The 18060-nt window shown below is 34.8% G+C and overlaps 1 long non-coding RNA gene and 1 other non-coding gene across 2 annotated transcripts; both read right to left on the bottom strand.

The window, feature by feature from the left end:
• Positions 1-3714: 3714 nt before the first annotated feature.
• LOC18435844 (alpha carbonic anhydrase 7) lies at positions 3715-4595 on the bottom strand. Its single transcript, XR_016054556.1, has 3 exons — positions 4428-4595; positions 3995-4048; positions 3715-3901 (listed from the first exon to the last, which is right to left on the bottom strand). It is a non-coding gene; the product is annotated as an alpha carbonic anhydrase 7 (transcript).
• A 98-nt stretch (positions 4596-4693) lies between these two features.
• On the bottom strand, positions 4694-6358 carry LOC148782496 (uncharacterized). Its single transcript, XR_016054557.1, has 3 exons — positions 6218-6358; positions 5145-5254; positions 4694-4801 (listed from the first exon to the last, which is right to left on the bottom strand). It is a non-coding gene; the product is annotated as an uncharacterized LOC148782496 (long non-coding RNA).
• Positions 6359-18060: the final 11702 nt, after the last annotated feature.

Raw genomic sequence — 18060 nt, 5'->3', positions numbered from 1 at the left:
GAGTTTATCATTAACTTTGTCGCATCCGATATTGGTCGGTGAGAACGGATGAGTCGAGCTGCCCTTGGAGATACAAGATTGTGATTGTGCTCCTTAAAAAACCTTGTAAAAACCCACTCATTGTTGCCAATTATGCTTATGCACATCTTCGCTCCACATCCACATCTTTTCTGAGGCAAAATTTTTCTAGATTGCAATTGATTCACCGTACGGAATCCTTCCTTAGAATATTTATATTCCCCATCAATTCTCTTTCCATCCTTATTCTTGTGAGTATTTCCCTTTCTGACACCAAACCCTTCCACTAATGCAAAAGCCTTGTAAAACTCATATGCATCATTTTCATCACCAAATCTCATTCCCACACGGCTCTATTTCAGATCCCTTGGAGGACAACGCATGCTCCCCATTTTCGGGAATGTGAACTTATTGGAGGCAGGGTTGCAAGCAGGGGATCTTGCTCCATGGACTCTACAATATCCCCCATGTTGTTATACTCTGACCATGTGGTAGATGCCACACTTTCTGAAATGGTGAGGTCCATCTCAAGCACTAAAATTGCCCTACACAAAATACAATTTATTTGTCAATTAATGGGTTCAACACTTCACATATTTTGAAAAAATTGATATGACAATCTCCATATCTTATCTCTTGGTCGTTAAGTTTAGTTGGTTATGAAGCCCTATTCCATAAAATATAACTCATTGTGAATTTCTAGTTTGACTACAGATCCTTTCTCTACGGACAGAGAGAGGAGAGCTCACATAGAAACACAATTTTTTCCATATTTCAATATATTTTATCAATCGTAATTCCTAATTGGATGGGCTTTCTATGCACAGTCAACTTCAATATAGGGAGTCATATTGTTTTAGTAAACATTTGGTTCCTAATATGGGCCGCCGGCCCCTATATCTTAAGGAGATATTACCTGTTAGTTCAGCTTTCCTTATTGTTATTAATTGATAACTCAAAGACCTAACTCATTAACAAAATGTTCATATAATGATTGTTAAATAAAATTAAATATAAGAATCTGCAAACAGTCCTTGTCATTTCGAGGTGAATCATAATAAAAAAACTTTTTTTTTTTAAAAAAAAAGAGCAAGGCACTGTCCACTCTTAAGAAAGATGGGTTCCAAGGACTAAAACTTTCAAACATCCATGTTCTACCCTAGGGTGATCTTGAAATGAAAATGAAAATGAAAATGAGAAAATAAAATTTTAAACTTCCAAAATATATTATTAATTTTTTTTTTGCATTGTCTATTTTGGTTGCCGTTTCTTTAACGTCCATCTTAAAGATGGACGTTCTATAGTCCGGGGATGTATGCATCCCCAACTCACAAAAGAACTTTCCTGTTAAAACCACCCAAGCAAGATTGGAATAAGGGAGTGTGATCACCCTAGTCTTGCCCAGTTTCCACATATTCTCCCTCGTTTCTTTTTTTGGCTTTTTATTATTTGTAATACAAAATAAGTCTTGGATACCTTACTCAGAACAGATAGGTGATCGGCTGTATCCCACTAATCCAGTTTCTAAAACACTTAATTATTGTCAAAGGCTCTTGTACCTCGGAACTACACATTGTGAACTTATTGATAACATATCATTATCATTTGAAAAATATAAGACCACCACCCACACCAGCCCACCCTTTTTTTTTTTGTCTTTTCGTAGATTTGGGCCCTGTCCAACACTCCCAAAGGAAAATGTCGGAACCTTAAAACCATGGTGTTTTCATTGTTAGTGGTGTCTGACATCTCTAATTCTTTGCCTTTAGGTTGTCCAATGTTGCGAATGCTAGACACCTCATTCCTCAACAAGAGGCTTGCCCAGTGTTGAAAATATCGTGCAGCCAAGGGGAATGAATTGGATATTTTAGATTATCCGATGCTGCTAACACCGAACACCATGTTCCTTGGCAAGAGTCCCTAACCAGTGTTGAAAATATTTAACCGCTCAAAGGCAAGGATTTGGAAATGCTTGGCTGATTGATGTTGCTAACACTGGACACCTCGTTTCCTAGCAAGAGAAACCTTCGCGGGGTTGAAAATATCAAACAACTCAAAGGCAAACATTTGGAGATGTCTGGTATCATTAAAGTCGAACGTGCTGTGGGTTTTAGGGCTATCCAACATTATCAATATAAAAAAGACAAAGAAATAGGGGTGTTCTGCGTTTCCGATTTCCAATAGGCCTTGAAAATGAAAAGTCATAAGATAAAAAATAAAAGTGAATTTCTCACCTGTCTGATATTGGAAATACCAGGCTGGAGGCAAAACTAAAAAAAGGACGTGGGTTGGCAGAGTGGTGTGCATGTAAATTTCAGAAAATATGGAGCATACAATAATAAATTGGGAAAAAACGTTACGTACAAAAATTTTGCTCCGTTTATAGGAGGCTTCGGTTCGGGTTTCATACTTCTGTGCTTTACATTAAATGACTAAAAAACCACTCCAATATCGATTAATTGTCAAATTAATACTGATTGTCAAAAAAACCTTGTATAACAGCGTAATTGACTGAAATAATCGAACAATAAAAATCGCGTGGTAATAGGGCAGAGAATTTAGAAGGTCCGGATCCACCCAGATCCTATCTGGATCTGAAAAGCAACATGGGATCTGGATATGATTGGATCAAAATGGTTGAATCCGATAGGATCCAAATATTTTACATGGGATCCGGATTAGACATAGAGGGAGTATCGGGTTCGGTGTTAACAGTATCAGACCACCCAAGTTTTTCTTCTTTTATAAGTGAAAATGGTCCATGTTTCGAACAACTGACGCCCAATTCAAACTCATCATAAAGAATGATGGGGTAGTCTAATGTTTCCAACATCAGAATGCTCTAAAAATAGCTTGATCAGATATCTGAGGCATCGACACTATCCCAAAATTCAACTATGAAATACAATCACTATCATTGGGTAGGCCCAGATTGAATCCAGACCATCGAACTCGTACGTAGTTGTAGGCACACTGGCCTATTTTATATATATATATATATATATATATATATATATATATATATATATATATCATTGCTTTACCTCAGCCTTGGAAGGAAAACCAAAGTCTAAAACCAATATATAAATGCCCAAAACTAAAATGGTCGGTATGCAATACAGGTCCTTATTCATGTAGATCGGGTGCAAATTTAAGTTTCCTTATCAAATTTTTCTATGTTGATCACTGGTTTGAGTGGGTCACATCCCCAAAACTTGGGGTCATAAATACTTCTAATGAGGGTTTTCCTGAGGGAGGAAATGGACAATTTTCTTTTGAACGTAGTTTTTTAAAAAAAAAATTCAAACAAATAAATCTAATTCCCGTACGTGTACCATTATCTAGTGGCAGTGTTCCATTTTCACCATGATATTACATTTTTTGGTTGCTATTGTATGTTGTTATATGTTGATACTTCGACAAGCATCAACTTCCCAGGACATCTAATCTTAAAACCAAAAAATATTGTAGACGTGTTCAATAATAGTTCAAAATCAAGCCATTTTAGCATATATTCCTCTATTTTACCACTACTCTATGTACTTGTTCTGCAATAAATAATAATCATATGGATGTATCTTGTGGTATTTGCTTTTTGAAATCAAAGCATTGCATACATAGAATGCAGCCTACTACCTAATTAATGGGTGGGAAAAGACCTACCCATTACTTAGTTTAAAATTTAAACATACATCATTTTTTTGACAAATGTTATTGAATTTATTAATAAAAAAAAATTACATCAGAAAAAAAAATTTGAACACACATCGAAATAAAAGAAAACAATACATAATATTTGTGTCACATTCTACGACTCATTCTTGAAGAGGTATACTTGTCTCTGGTTCAGGGGTTGTATAGGCCTTGCATTCTTCTCAAATTCCTATCGAATACAAAAAAAAACAACATCAGACTAAAGAATTTTTCCATTGTTTTTTCTTGGTGAATAAAGCATGAGCTAAATGAAATTTCTCACTTCTTCAACAGCGGCCCTTAGCATTCCCAGCTGCGCCTTTGATACAGTCTTCACCTGCAACAAGAAAATAGAAAAATGAGAAGTCTACACCTTTTGCCATTAAACAACTCACATAAGATAGGGGAACAGATAGTCTAAAAACAAGGAGCAAATGATAAAGTGGATAATGGTTGGCACTTTGAGTGTGTGTGGGGGGAATGCAATAGGTAGCCTGGACAAAGAACAAGCAATGTGGGCCTGAGCCACTGCAAATTGTGTTGAGGTATGAAATCCCTGGACTTGTCCTGGCCGAATAGGTCACATGTATTGACCCCGCCCCGGGACTGGCCAGGTTGAGTCGCATGGCTCATTGCTAGGCCTATCTACATATTGGTTCATGTAAAAGTAGAGGATGCAAACCCAATTAAGTAATTATAGCCTCCTTAATGTTTACCTCTTTTATGACGGTCCAAGTGACTCCCTCATCACAGGAAGGAGTGGTGAGGGAACCAAAATATCTATAGTATGATTCTCTCTCCAAATCTATTGCATGATCCGGGTTCACTAATCCAACTTTTTCTTCAGATCCCTTTTCATCATTGATATCGTCAATCTCATCCATCACCTTTCAACAACCAACACACAGAAACATTAGAATAAATAAATGCTCAATCCTCATGCCCACTTGAAACCAAAGGGGCTTTCATAAATCTAAATCACCTCACCTTCAATAGGAAATGATCTTGCAGCCCAACTTTATAGATCACTGCAACTACGGCAATTCGTCCATCTGCGCTGCGATGGACCATATGCATCTCCAATTCATATCTACAGACAAAGGCTACAATATTCAGCTACTACATACTTATCATGTGAATTCATGTCAAGAGACTTATTTAAATGCATGGTGGAGTTCAGAGACCCTTTTTGCATCTATTGAAAAAATAAAAGTTCTACCTGCCATTTTACAAAAAGAACATGAGGCTATTGTTGTAAAACATAATGGTTAGACTACTAAGGGTTTAACAAGGGCGATACTATACTTTCATAGCTTTTGAAGACTTTAAATAAACAAGAAGTTGGTGGTGGTTGTTTTAGTAATAGTGCCATAAAAATCGTAAATATTGAACAAAAAGCAACTCAAAACTTGAACAACACTAGTAGGGCGGACCTGTAACCATCTAAAGTATGTTCAGATGGAGAATGCCAGTGAAACTCCTCAAGTAAGAATTGGGTTCCATTGATGTGTATCGCACCAGCACTCCCTTTCTCCCATTCCAACTGTTGTCGGCAAGCAAAACATAGAAACTCTATGAATATCCAAGAAAAGTTATAACTATGAACTTTGTATGGGAAAATGATTTTAATTAATTGTAATGAAAAGGATGAAAAAATCTTGATGTATGAGAAATTGATTTTAAATAATTGTAATGAAAAGGATAAAAAAATCTTGTGAATTTGGCTGAATCTTGAATTTTTTACGTTTTAATCAATGAATCTCACCCAAGGTGAGGCATATTGTGGGTGTGTTGATGCCTACTTGGGTTAGTACATTGGATATGGATTTGGGTAAAAAAGGGTGGAGTGAATAAAGAACTCAGCTTTCTCAACTGCAAAACCATCAAACGACATCATTTTGAGCATGCATTTCTAGAGAAGCATTGAGAAAAAGAAAGTACACAATGAAAACAAACAAGAATGAGAAAAGAAGAAGAAGATGATGCAAAATAACAAATGAATATTATTTTATCAAAGAGGAGGGTGAACTGAGATCGAAATTTAGTGAAGAAACTGATGTGGTTTTTGTTGTTCTTAAGGAACTCATTCAAAAGAAACAAAAAAATAAAACAAAAATAAAAATAACCCCACACAGAGACGGAGAGAGACAGGAGAGATTTTGTTTAGTGGGCATTCGAATAACATGATCATCTTGATAATTGACTTGTAAGAGTCATTTTTAGGTGATCAGTGGTTCCTTGATTAATTTTGTAAATGAATGCTTCAGAGAAAACTAGAAGAGAACTTTGTAGACATTTCCATTTGTCAAAAAGAAAAAAGAAACAAAATAAAAGAAACTACTTCGTGATTTTGAGAATAGAATTTAGCCAAAATATATAGTAGAAGAGGGTGTGAAGCAATGGCAAAGCAACATGGGCTATAAGAGAATCACAACCAAGAAAATAGAGGGCTTATAGGGTTTTAATGTAAACTCCACTGAGTAATAAAACCAAGCGGTTTGATTACCATGATCTTCGCAGGAGACCAGAAAAGGATAAAAGAAAAGGAGAATGAAGAGGGAAGAAGAGAGCTTCATATCCGTGTCTCTAACAAGAAAAGCTTAGTGTTTTCACGAAAATCTTAGAGGTTATAGTTGAGCTCTAACCTATTATAGATAGGAGAGGTTGGAAAGTATGAGGTGACTTTAGCTACACGTTAGACAAGCTAGCCAATGTTTACTATGGTGATTATTTTATGATTTAAGAAGGTTCATTGGGTGATTTTTTTCATTAGAATATGATGATATTTTGTTACAGTTCAAACACGTACCTTCCAATAAATATTAAAAAAAATAAAAAATGCATAAAATAAATAAATAAAAAAGGGAAAAAACACAAGGAAATCTTTGTACACGTTCTGGTTTGGCTCAGCAATGACAGAGTGCTTGACATATTAATATCAAATCCTAAGTCCTAAAAAACTGGTTTTTAAAATAATTACATTAAAATTTTCTCTTTCTACTAAGTCTACAAAAGGATCCATTACCTTTCCTTCGTTATTTCTAAAATATGAAAGTGATACACGTGCATTAGCATTAGATACAATGGTCGAGCTTAGAAAAACGAAAAGCCAATTGATTTTGTGCTCCTGAGAGATCTAATTGTTCATTCACTCCCTTAAGCAAAAACTAAGATACGGGTATCTTTAGGATCCCAAATCTTGGGGAGTATCCTCTAGGACAACTTAGAGACCAACTCAACTCTGAAAGAGAAAGAGAAAGAGAGAGAGAGAGAGAATTCTAACGAACAATGTACGTGCCAGAGAAAAATAAGATCCCAAAATTGAATGTACATTGCCCCATTTCTTGGCATCAAATTCTAAGTATTAAATAGTTCGATCCAATTTATTTTTTCAAGAAATATCAACTGATGATTTTTATGTGGTCCCAAATTTTCAGGTAAACAAACTATCCAAGTATATCTTTTACCTGAGGGAGCAACTGGATAGGTTGGTCGTACGGGATCATAGTACACGTGCTCAAAAGAAGAATAGGAATAATACACAAGGGCTCCTCAACCTTGGATCGTAGCACGTGCTTCATACTTTTCTCCAATTAGATAAACATGGTTCAACGTACGACGTTTGATAATTCTCTCCAATTTGGTGAAAGGAAAGCTTCCTATGGTCTCCCTAACACATAGAACTTCTATCCTCTCCCTACCATTCAGCCTTCTACATTTTATCAAGAGAGCCACTCATCGTTTGATCTTAGATCCGACGTCTCAAAGTATTTTATTTTTAGTTTTTTTAAATACAAATTTTCTGAACATGAATTTGGTACGTGTCATCTTCTCATTGGGGCACACCTATAACAAATATTAACAATAATTTTCGATAAAACATATTGACCAAAATACCCCTTGAAACTTTCAAGGGTATTTTGGTCTTTTTATTTTATTGAAAATATTTTTTTTATATTTTTTCGTTATTGCGAGTTTAATAGAGGATTGGACGTCTAAAATTTGGTGTCAAAATAGTTTATAGAAATAAATTAAAAATAAACTAGTGTAGAGACGTGACAATGTGATTGGGGCAATATTAGCCTCCATTAAAAAATAGATGGTTGGATAAAGGGGAGAATAGAACTTCTATGTTGTAGGGGGAACATAAAAAGCTTTCTCTTTGGTGAAAATCCAAAATGACTTAATAATGTTGAATTGGGTTTATTTATTTCATCTATTACGTACTATGGGTGAGCACGAAATTCAAACCCACACCTTAGTACAAGTTTTATATCATGCGAAAGTTAATGGTTAATACCTAGCGGTCGCAATGGACCGAGACCCAACCCATACCCGCCAGGTATACCCGACATGGGTTCGGGTATGGGTCCAAGTTTTGGATCCGCCGGTAGGGCCTCGATCTAATAAAGGATACCCGTATCGTCCCGGGTCCGGGTATGGGTCCTGCTATACCCGACCTGGCGAGTACTCGTACCCGAATTTTTAGTTTACCCAAAAGCCAAAGCTCTAATTCGTTTCAATACTTTTCATCTTTCCCTTCATCTTTTCCTGGTTCCCCAAACAGCAAAATCCCATCGCCATCCTCCCTCTCTTCAATTCTCCCTCTCTTAGTTTCTTGGATACATGGCTCTTTCTCTAGATCTCGAATGTCTCTCTCTTTTTAATATCTAATCGCCCACCCCTCAAAGATCAGTTCCATGTTGTTCACCATTGTAGGCAACAAAAAAAGAAGGCCATAGTGAGGGTGGCAATGGACCCGACCAGATCCGGGACTCGATATTTGGACCCGACGGGTCGGGTATGGGTCCAAAACCTGGTCCCGAGTACGTCCGAGTCCGGGTCCAGCCGGTTGGACCCAACCCATTTGCCAACCCTAGTTAAACCATATGGTAAAGGAATAGTATAGACTATAGACAATATAAGGTTGTGGTTTGTATAAGGCCGAGGCGCTAAATAATCAAACTATGGCACATCTTCAAATGGTATTAAAAGACGTTGTTTCATTACTAGGAATCTTTGTGATGGCCTGAAAATTTATTTTCATATATAATTATATAATTTGAAATTTAAAAAATAGTGTCGATTTAGAAGATCTATAAACACTTGAGAATCTTGAAAATTGACGGGCCAAAAAATGCATTACATGATGTATTATTTTCAAGACTAAAATCCATTTTTTGGGCCCAACCCTAACAAAGCCATAGGAGCCTTGGTCAAAATCTGGCATTGGCCTTGTCTAGGCTAGGCATGCTGAGCAAAATAAAATAAATAAAAATAAATAAAAGAAAAAAAAAAAAAAAAAGCAACACAGGTTGGACCATCCCAAACCGGCCGGCCATGTCACAGACCTAACCTAGGACTGGCTTAGCCCCCTGGCTACATTTTGTGTCCCAAATGCTATGTTTTTAGGGCTTGGGTGACCTAGTCGAGCTGGGCCAACCGGCTCTGTGCCTGCCTCAATACTCAAACTTTTGAAAATATTAGCAATGAAGGAAACCATTAGATTTTAGAAGAATAACAATAAATTTTTTTGGACTTTTAAAGGAAATAACCATTGGAGATGTTTTTTTAAGATTTTGTACTTCTTGTGAATTAGGTTAAGATTTATTATCTCCCTCTTTCTCCCTCTACATGATACAGTTAGGATTTCTGATTTCTCCCTCAAATATTTCTGATTTCTCTCTCAAATCCCTCATTGTCTTTCTCCCTATGGTTATGGTTCTCGTCTCTCGCTTATATCTATTTCTCTATATTTTTTATTTGTCTCTCTACGTCTACCTCCCTTTCGTTACTCTCTATGTCTATCTCCCTTTCGTTTCTCTCTGTCTTTTCTATTTTATAATTAAACTAGTTTCTCATTTTTTGTAACTATTGATTGAGTACACCAAGTTATTGCCAAATATATATATATATATACTTGTATTTCCACTTTCAAATACTTCGTAATGGTACACTTGCAAACAAAATTCAGTATCTCATCCAATTTTTAGAACCACGGGCATATTTCGTGTACAAATGAAAAATATGTACACACTATTGTGAAGTTATCGAAAACCTAGCGACAAAGCACAAAGAACAAAAGAATCCAATCTCAACAAATCATTGGATGGGATCTTGGCTTTTATTGAATGCAGATAGAGATAGATGTTGATCATTCATTGCAATTCACTCCTAGAATCACATTCGACAATATAAAATATATATATCTACAATTACAGGTGGTAGTTGCATTACATGTGTTGTACGTAATAATGAAATAAATAATTATGTAAATAATCATATAACTATGTGGTTGAAACACATTGAAATCTATAACATCATAGAAATAAAATAATGGCATTGTTGTCAGATGGAAATATAGGCATAATTGCTTTTAAATTTTTTTTATGAAGAATAAGAAATATGCCATAAGCGATTTGCAGACTTTGAAAATTTTTATGGAAAACAACATTAAGTATTTTTATAATTTTTAAAAGTGAATGAGACATAAGTTTTAAAATATATAATATACTATTATTATTTTTTAATAATAAAGAAAACATATTTTATTTTGATATTGTAAAATATTAAATTCAAATTGTGAAAATTTAGTCGTTTGCAGGTTGCAACTAAATAATGCAATCATGAAATTATGGCATGCATGAATGGATAGTATAAAAATCAGTATTGAATACTTTTTATAAATCTTAGACCAAGAAAAACTTAATCATAAGTAAATTTAAAAAGTAAATTTAAAGGGATGAAGTTTCTATAGGGCTGCAGCCATCACCTCTCTCTCTCTACTCACATCGAAACCACTTTTGGGTTTCATGTTTATTTTTGTTCTGCACATTGAATGATTTGGGTGCCCTTTGAAGTTCAAGCTCAAGGGATTCAGGTAAGTAAAATATTTGATTGAGGCTTCTTTCTCTAAATCTCATGTGTACTTTGTAGATTTCTGAGAACTTTATGTTAAAATTTTGATTTAATAGAGGTATCTGCAGTTTTGTGCATCTCACATCCTATTTGTAAATGGGGTTGCATTCTTTCTTCCTTTAATATTTTCTTTGCATACTGCTGGTTCGTTAAAATTGAGGCTTTAGAGGGGTCTATCTGATCTATAAAATTCTCTCTCACTAATCTTACAGAGGTCTCTCTAATCTAGGTCCTTCAAGAGAAATATGTTTGTGTTTGTTCATTAACCGTTCTCTTTCTACTTTGCAAGATTAGGTTATTTTGGCTTGCTCACTAGTCACATGCCATGGGTTTTAAGAAAGGAGAGTCCATGTCGTTTCTAGAGCTTGTTCTCTCAAAAAATAAATAAAGAAATAACCCCCCAAACATGCATATATGTGATTTGTTTTTTTTTTTTTTTTTTTTTAATCCAAAAAAACTCCTAAACCTGCAACTGATTGTTTGGCTTGTTTGATTTTTTAACTAAAATAGACTCGAACTTTGCAAATTACTAATTTTGGTGGGGGTTTTTGTGCTAAAAAAAACATACGCCTGTAAATGGGTGACTAACCAGTGACTAATTTTCAACGAGTTGGAATTATGAGAATTCACTTACAGTGACAGTGCTTTTCTGGTATACATCTACCTCTATGGATTCATTCAATACCCCCAAATCCAATTGAATATAGTTAGAAAGAAGATAAGAAGCTTGTTCTTAATATTTAGTTTCATTTTCCTCCTTTTGTCTCTATCATTAGCAAATGATTCTCTTATTAATGATACAAAGAATAAGGACTGCATAAATACATAGAGGAAGTCCCTTAGTGGTATGCATATTGAATGTTGGTTACTAATTAAGCTTAATAATTTCTCATACACAGATGAGTGAAACTTTAATCTTCCCTTTTTTCTTTTTAATTTAAGATTGTAGCAACCCCAAAGAAAATGCAGAAATTATGTATCCTTTGCTGTGTACGGGTGTCTGTCTCAAACTTTTAGGATTTTATTGTTCCTTTTTTTTATTTGCAGCTTCACTCACAATGACAGCTACTCACAGTTCAGATCAAATGGAACTACATTCTCAACTAAGAAGTCTAATAGCTAGCTGGTTTTCCAGCTTTGTGTTCCAAGAGCTCAGAAGTAGTTGCATAGTGGGTAAATGAACTGTACATGCTATTTTGTGTAGGGACCTTAGAAAGCGAGCAAATGCACTATATTTTAATGAAGTATTTGAGTAAAGATACTCTATTTCAAAGAGAAATGCTATTTATTATGAATGTTTTGATGACTGTTGCACGAGACTTGTAATGCATACCATCGTTTTGCAAACTCTATCGACAAAAGGGAGATTTGGATGTCTACTTGAAATTTAAGTTTTTTTATTTTTATTTTTTATTGTTTTTTCTGATTGCCGTTTCAGAAGCTAGAAAGATGCACGTCTGTTTGCTTGTTGAGTGCAATTGATGTGCTGTAAGAGTTTTGAATTTTTCCTCTTAGAGATATCCATGAAAATCAATCACCCACATTTCAAGGGTAACGATCCAATGTGCTAGACTAGAAGAAGAGAGTGAGAGGTAACAATGTCCTGGTAGTGTGTGCACATATGCGCAAATGCTTTGGTCCCATATTATCTTGGCATGTGCCCATCTATGTCGTAGTAGTGCGCATGTATAAGAGCTGCGTACGATCTCTTTTGGGCTTCCAAGGCCCAGGGGTGACTATTGTTAAAAGGAGCATTGGAATGTCAAGTTGCGGATACTGCGCACTCTAGATGGCTTATGGAATGAAAAAATTATCAATGTTATGTACTGCAAATGAGTCTGAGATTCCAAGAGTAATCTTTGACACAGTTTGTCTGAACCTGAGAATTCTCCAAAATAAATAAATAAATAAATAAGAAAAACTATGAGCCTATAAAGACAAACTGAAAAATCCAATTTCTAGCAAAAACAATGTTAAAAACCAGTCTTTGGTCTTACCATATTTGGGGAAAAAGAAAAGTGGGGTTTTTATGTTTTATTCCTATTTGAATCCATGGTTTCAAGACCCATTAATACCCATAAGCTAGTTTTACACAAATATGGGCCCATGAACTCGTTTTCAAATAAACATGATTTAGAAAGGATTTGAGTAAAAGGACCGGATGTCCTCCATTTTCCCTATGATGAATCGAATATTCAGCTACCTTCAAGGATTTTAAAACCTTCATTTTGGCGGAACCCCACTAGTATCTTGAAATCGGATCCATAAAAGCAAACAGAAAAAGTTTATATAAGGTTGCAACCTTAAAATGTAGAATTATAGGTGCACGTCAAAAATCTATTGGAAAGGTTGTTTTAATGTTGAAAAACCATGTAATTAATCATCTCAACATTGAGATATATGAATATGAAGAAATAAATAAAAAATTTTGAGTCACAAAAATAGTGCATCTTGCAACACATTATCTAGACCGATCATTTTCAGGATTTTCTTATGTTTATAGATCTACTTGATTTTAAATATTTTTGAAGTTTTAAATTTTTCTAATTAGATATGAAAATAGATTTTAAGATAATCCTAAAAAGATTTTACAACAAAATTACGTGTTATGATAAAATTTGAATGTAAGGTTGCAACCTTGTAGAAACCACACCCAAAACAAAAACACAAAAAGGTATTGATTTCAAAAAAATTTCTTAAGCTAGGTATGGATAGAATAGTAATGAATTAGTCAGTCATAGGGTTAGCAACATAGAAGACATTGAGATATGCAATACCATGGTTGCTTTCTTTATTGAAAATGCCTCAAAAACCCATTATTGATTGGAAGATGTGAACCTAAGCTCAAAGAGCGGTGAGGGTACTAGAAGAAGAGAGGAAATAGACACAGTTTGTGTGAACCTAAGCTCAAAGAGCGGTGAGGGTACTAGAAGAAGAGAGGAAATAGACACAGTTTGTCTGAACCTGAGAATTCTCCAAAATAAATAAATAAATAAATAAGAAGAAAAACTATTTGCCTATAAAGACAAACTGAGAAATCCAATTTCTAGCAAAAACAATTTTAAAAACCAGTCATTGGTCTTACCATATTTGGGGAAAAAGAAAAGTGGGGTTTTTGTGTTTTATTCCTATTGAATCCATGGTTTCAAGACCCATTAATACCCATAAGCTAGTTTTACACAAATATGGGCCCATGAACTCGTTTTCAAATAAATGATTTAGAAAGGATTTGAGTAAAAGGACCGGATGTCCTCCATTTTCCCTATGATGAATCGAATATACAGCTACCTTCAAGGATTTTAAAACCTTCATTTTGGCGGAACCCCACTAGTATCTTGAAATCGGATCCATAAAAGCAAACGGAAAAAGTTTATATAAGGTTGCAACCTTAAAATGTAGAATTATAGGTGGATCTCAAAAATCTATTGGAAAGGTTTTTTTAATGTTGAAAAACCATGTAATTGATCATCTCAACATTGAGATATATGAATATGAAAAAATAAATAAAAAATTTTGAGTTCCAGAAATAGTGCATCTTGCAACACATTATCTAGACTGACCATTTTCAGGATTTTCTTATGTTTATAGATCTACTTGATTTTAAATATTTTTGAAATTTAAAATTTTTCTAATTAGATATGAAAATAGATTTTAAGATAATCCAAAAAAGATTTTACAACAAAATTACGCGTTATGATAAAATTTGAATGTAAGGTTGCAACCTTGTAGAAACCACACCCAAAACAAAAACACAAAAAGGTATTGATTTCAAATTTTTTTCTTAAGCTAGGTATGGGTAGAATAGTAATGAATTAGTCAGTCATAGGGTTAGCAACATAGAAGACATTGAGATATGCAATACCATGGTTGCTTTCTTTATTGAAAATGCCTCAAAAACCCATTATTGATTGGAAGATGTGAACCTAAGCTCAAAGATTACTTAGTGCAAAGAGAATAAGAGATAAAACACCGTGACTTCAAAAGAGAGAGAGAGAAAGCATTGTTACTGTTAGAGAGTGGTGAAGAGTACTGTGTCTTCTAGAGAGAGAGATTTAATAGCTAAATGGGAAGAAGCAAATAAAGGACCCGCCTCTAGCTATTTGGATTTTGTGTTAGGATTTTAAGTCTTTTTAGATCCAGAAATAAGAATCCCAAAAATTGGATCCCATCAAGATCCTGTACTTATCTAACTAGAAATAAAACAGGAGACACTACAAGCCATAATACGACAAATAAAGCACGAAACACATACCACAAGAGCACAAAGATTTGTGTGGTTCACTTTAAGAGGGCTACATGGGCACAGTAAACTAAAATCCACCATGCCAATGAAAGTCATATTACAGATTTTGCGACATAGAGTTACCTCTGTAGCCCTCGACAAAAACCAGTCGCGTAAAGCCTTTTAGACCAAATCTCCCAACCAGCACCACCCTTCAATTTCTCATCTCTATTTTATAGCTAAACCATCGTCCAAGAATAGATCATCTCCATTCCACCGCTAAACCACTATCCAAGAGGAGAACGTTAAGGGTAATTGAGACTTTCTCTCTCTAAAAAGTGAAACCACGCAAAATCTTCATGGGAACAGCTTCTCTACAAGAAACCAGCCTCTCAATCTACATGAGGCACATTTATGGTGTTTCTCTACGTATGAAGCTCTCTTCTCTCTAAAGGGAGGCATTGCCTCTAATGCACTGGAAGCCCCTACTTCTCTCTCTAGAGGAAGTTACCTTTCCCATATGCTGACTCAAATAGGACACACAAATTTTCTGCACTTTCATCTCATATATATAAAATTACGAATCCACATTAAATAGAAAACTTTGTATAGATGTTACATATATCTCAAGAAGCAAGAGGTTTATCCCAAAGTCCTAATCTTTTTGGATTTATATTTCCTTTAGGAAACTTATCAATATCAATCTCAATCTCACATAATACGGAATTTCCTAAGTAGATGCTTTTGGATAATTACCATATCCAACAATCTCCACCTTGATATCTCACCATGCCAACTTCCATTGTATAATTTTTTTGAATTTTTCATCTTTTTTCAAATAAATTCTTCATCATTTTTGAAAAAAATAGTATTTACAATCATATTTATCTACCTCAAATAAAATATTATGCATATGTTTCCAAATGTTTTTTATCAATCGAATACATAAACACTAGTCATGTACCGAACCATGTGCTCTGATACCAGTTGTAGGAACCTTATTGCACGTTATATTTTAGAGAGAGAAAGTGCACACTATTGTGTTTGGACTCTATTTTGGGTCCCTTTTGGCGAGAGTTAAAGCTGGTGGAATTTGGGGCTTTGGAACTTAATCTCTTTTGTAATCTCCTTCAAACAAGTAAGTAAAGCCTCACGTCATTCTCACGTGGATGTAGGTTACATTATGCAATATTTGTGCTCTATGAGTTGTTTGCTGTTGTATTTTTCATTTCATAACATTCTTTTGACACCATGTTATTTTTGATGCCTGTTTATGTTGTTTTGAATGCACAATAGCTGTAACTTTGATACACCCTTGCTGATTTTTCACCAATCAGTCCCAACAACTAGTATCAGAACTTAGGGTTTTGTTCTTCATTGTGTTTGTGAAGAAAGGGATTCTTGCAATTATATTTATTTACTGTAATTTTCTTAAAATTGGAAAGGGCAATACAATTTGACAAAATAAATCAAAATAATTGGCCAATATAGAAAATGATGATAGAAGATTATATTGTTAGAAAAGAATTGGATTAGCCACTTCAAGGTAAAGAAGCTACACCTATTGGAATGAAAGATTGGGAATAGGATATTCTTAATCGAAAATATATGGTAGCCATAAGATCATGTATTTCACCCTCAATGATGTTTGTCAATGTAAAACATTTGCAGAGCTTTAGCAATCTTTAGAGCAATATTTTGAGCAACCCTCTAATGCAAATAAAATGCAAGCCATAAAAAAGTTGTTTCTTTTGAAAATGAAAGAATATGCAAAAATTAGAGCGCATGTGAGTGAATTTAATTGACTTTTTACATAATTGAGGCCTTTGAAATTGAATTTGGATGAATAAGTGTCATGTTTACTTATGCTAAGTTATTTACCTACTAGTTTGGAAACCTTGGTTACCACTGTGATAAATACAATGGGTAATAAATTTAATTTGAAAGATGTTGTTGCTCATTATTAAATGAAGAGACTAAAAAGACATCCACACAAATGATTGCTGAATCAAATCTTGCATTGACAACAGGAGATAGGGGAAGAACACAACATAGAGACCAACCCTATTGATTTAATAAGGGTCAATCTCATAGCAAAGACAAGCCAAGTCACAGGGCAATAAGGTTACTTACTGGTATTGCAAGAAGCCTGGTCATACAAGAAAAGATTATTACACTTTGAAGAATAAGTAAAGGCAAAAAGCAAGGATGGCTATGCCAAAGTAAGTACAATATCAGAGGGTGAGGATGACTCACTTTCAGTGTTGCATATACAACATTCTCTATTACAGATACTTGGGTTTTATTTTTGACTTTTCATCTCCCTCATTTTTGGTCGTTGGATTGCATCTAATCCATGCATCTAATCCAATGGTTATAATGTTGTAGGAACTTTCCTCTTTAAAGGTGTTTGTTTCACTTTTGTTTAGAGAGAGAAAGAGTTAGAGAAAGAAGAAAATGAGAGTACACACGGTGGGTACTGCTAGCCCTGGTTTTGTAGAGAGAGAAAATAGAAAGTTTTTGGTATATACTTGTGTTGTGCACGGAAGGTCTAAACCCGTTCGGTTGATTTTCGACAAATAAACTATGAGAAATAAAGCATGAAACACATGCCACAATAACACAGATTTACGTGGTTCACCCCAGAAAGGCTACATCTACGGATACGAAAACTAAAATCTACTATACCAATGAAAGTTACATTAAATATTTTGGAACATAAAGATCTCTATCTAAACCTCGACAAAAATTTAAGTCGAGCAAACCCTTTGAAACCAACTCTCCCAAACGGCACTGCTGCCGATCTCTCATCTCTATTCTCATCTCTATTTTATAACTAGACCATTGTTTAAGAAGAGACTAGAACTTTGAGAGCAAACAAGATTTTATCTCACCAAAAGGGAAATACCCAAAATCTTCATGGAAACCGCATCTCTACAAGAAACCACATTCTCACTATGCAAGATGCACCATCACAATGTTTCTCTCCATATGAAGCTCTCTTCTCTCACTCTGCAAGAGGCACCATCATAATGTTTCTCTCCATAGGAAGCTCTCTTCTCTCTAAGATGAAGCTTTGCATCTCATGCATAAGAGGCCTTGCCCCCCTCTCTCTCTAGAGGAAACTACTATTCCTATATGGTGACTCAAATAGGGCACACAAATTCTTTACACTTTCATCCCATGTATGTAAAGTTAGGAATCCATAC

This window comes from Amborella trichopoda, chromosome 4 (assembly GCF_054954075.1).
Source record: "Amborella trichopoda isolate Santa Cruz 75 chromosome 4, AtrichopodaSantaCruz75HAP2 v2.0, whole genome shotgun sequence".
Taxonomy (NCBI): domain Eukaryota; kingdom Viridiplantae; phylum Streptophyta; class Magnoliopsida; order Amborellales; family Amborellaceae; genus Amborella; species Amborella trichopoda.
The sequence above is the reverse complement of the archived record's forward strand: the minus strand, read 5'-3'. Positions and strand labels throughout refer to the sequence as shown.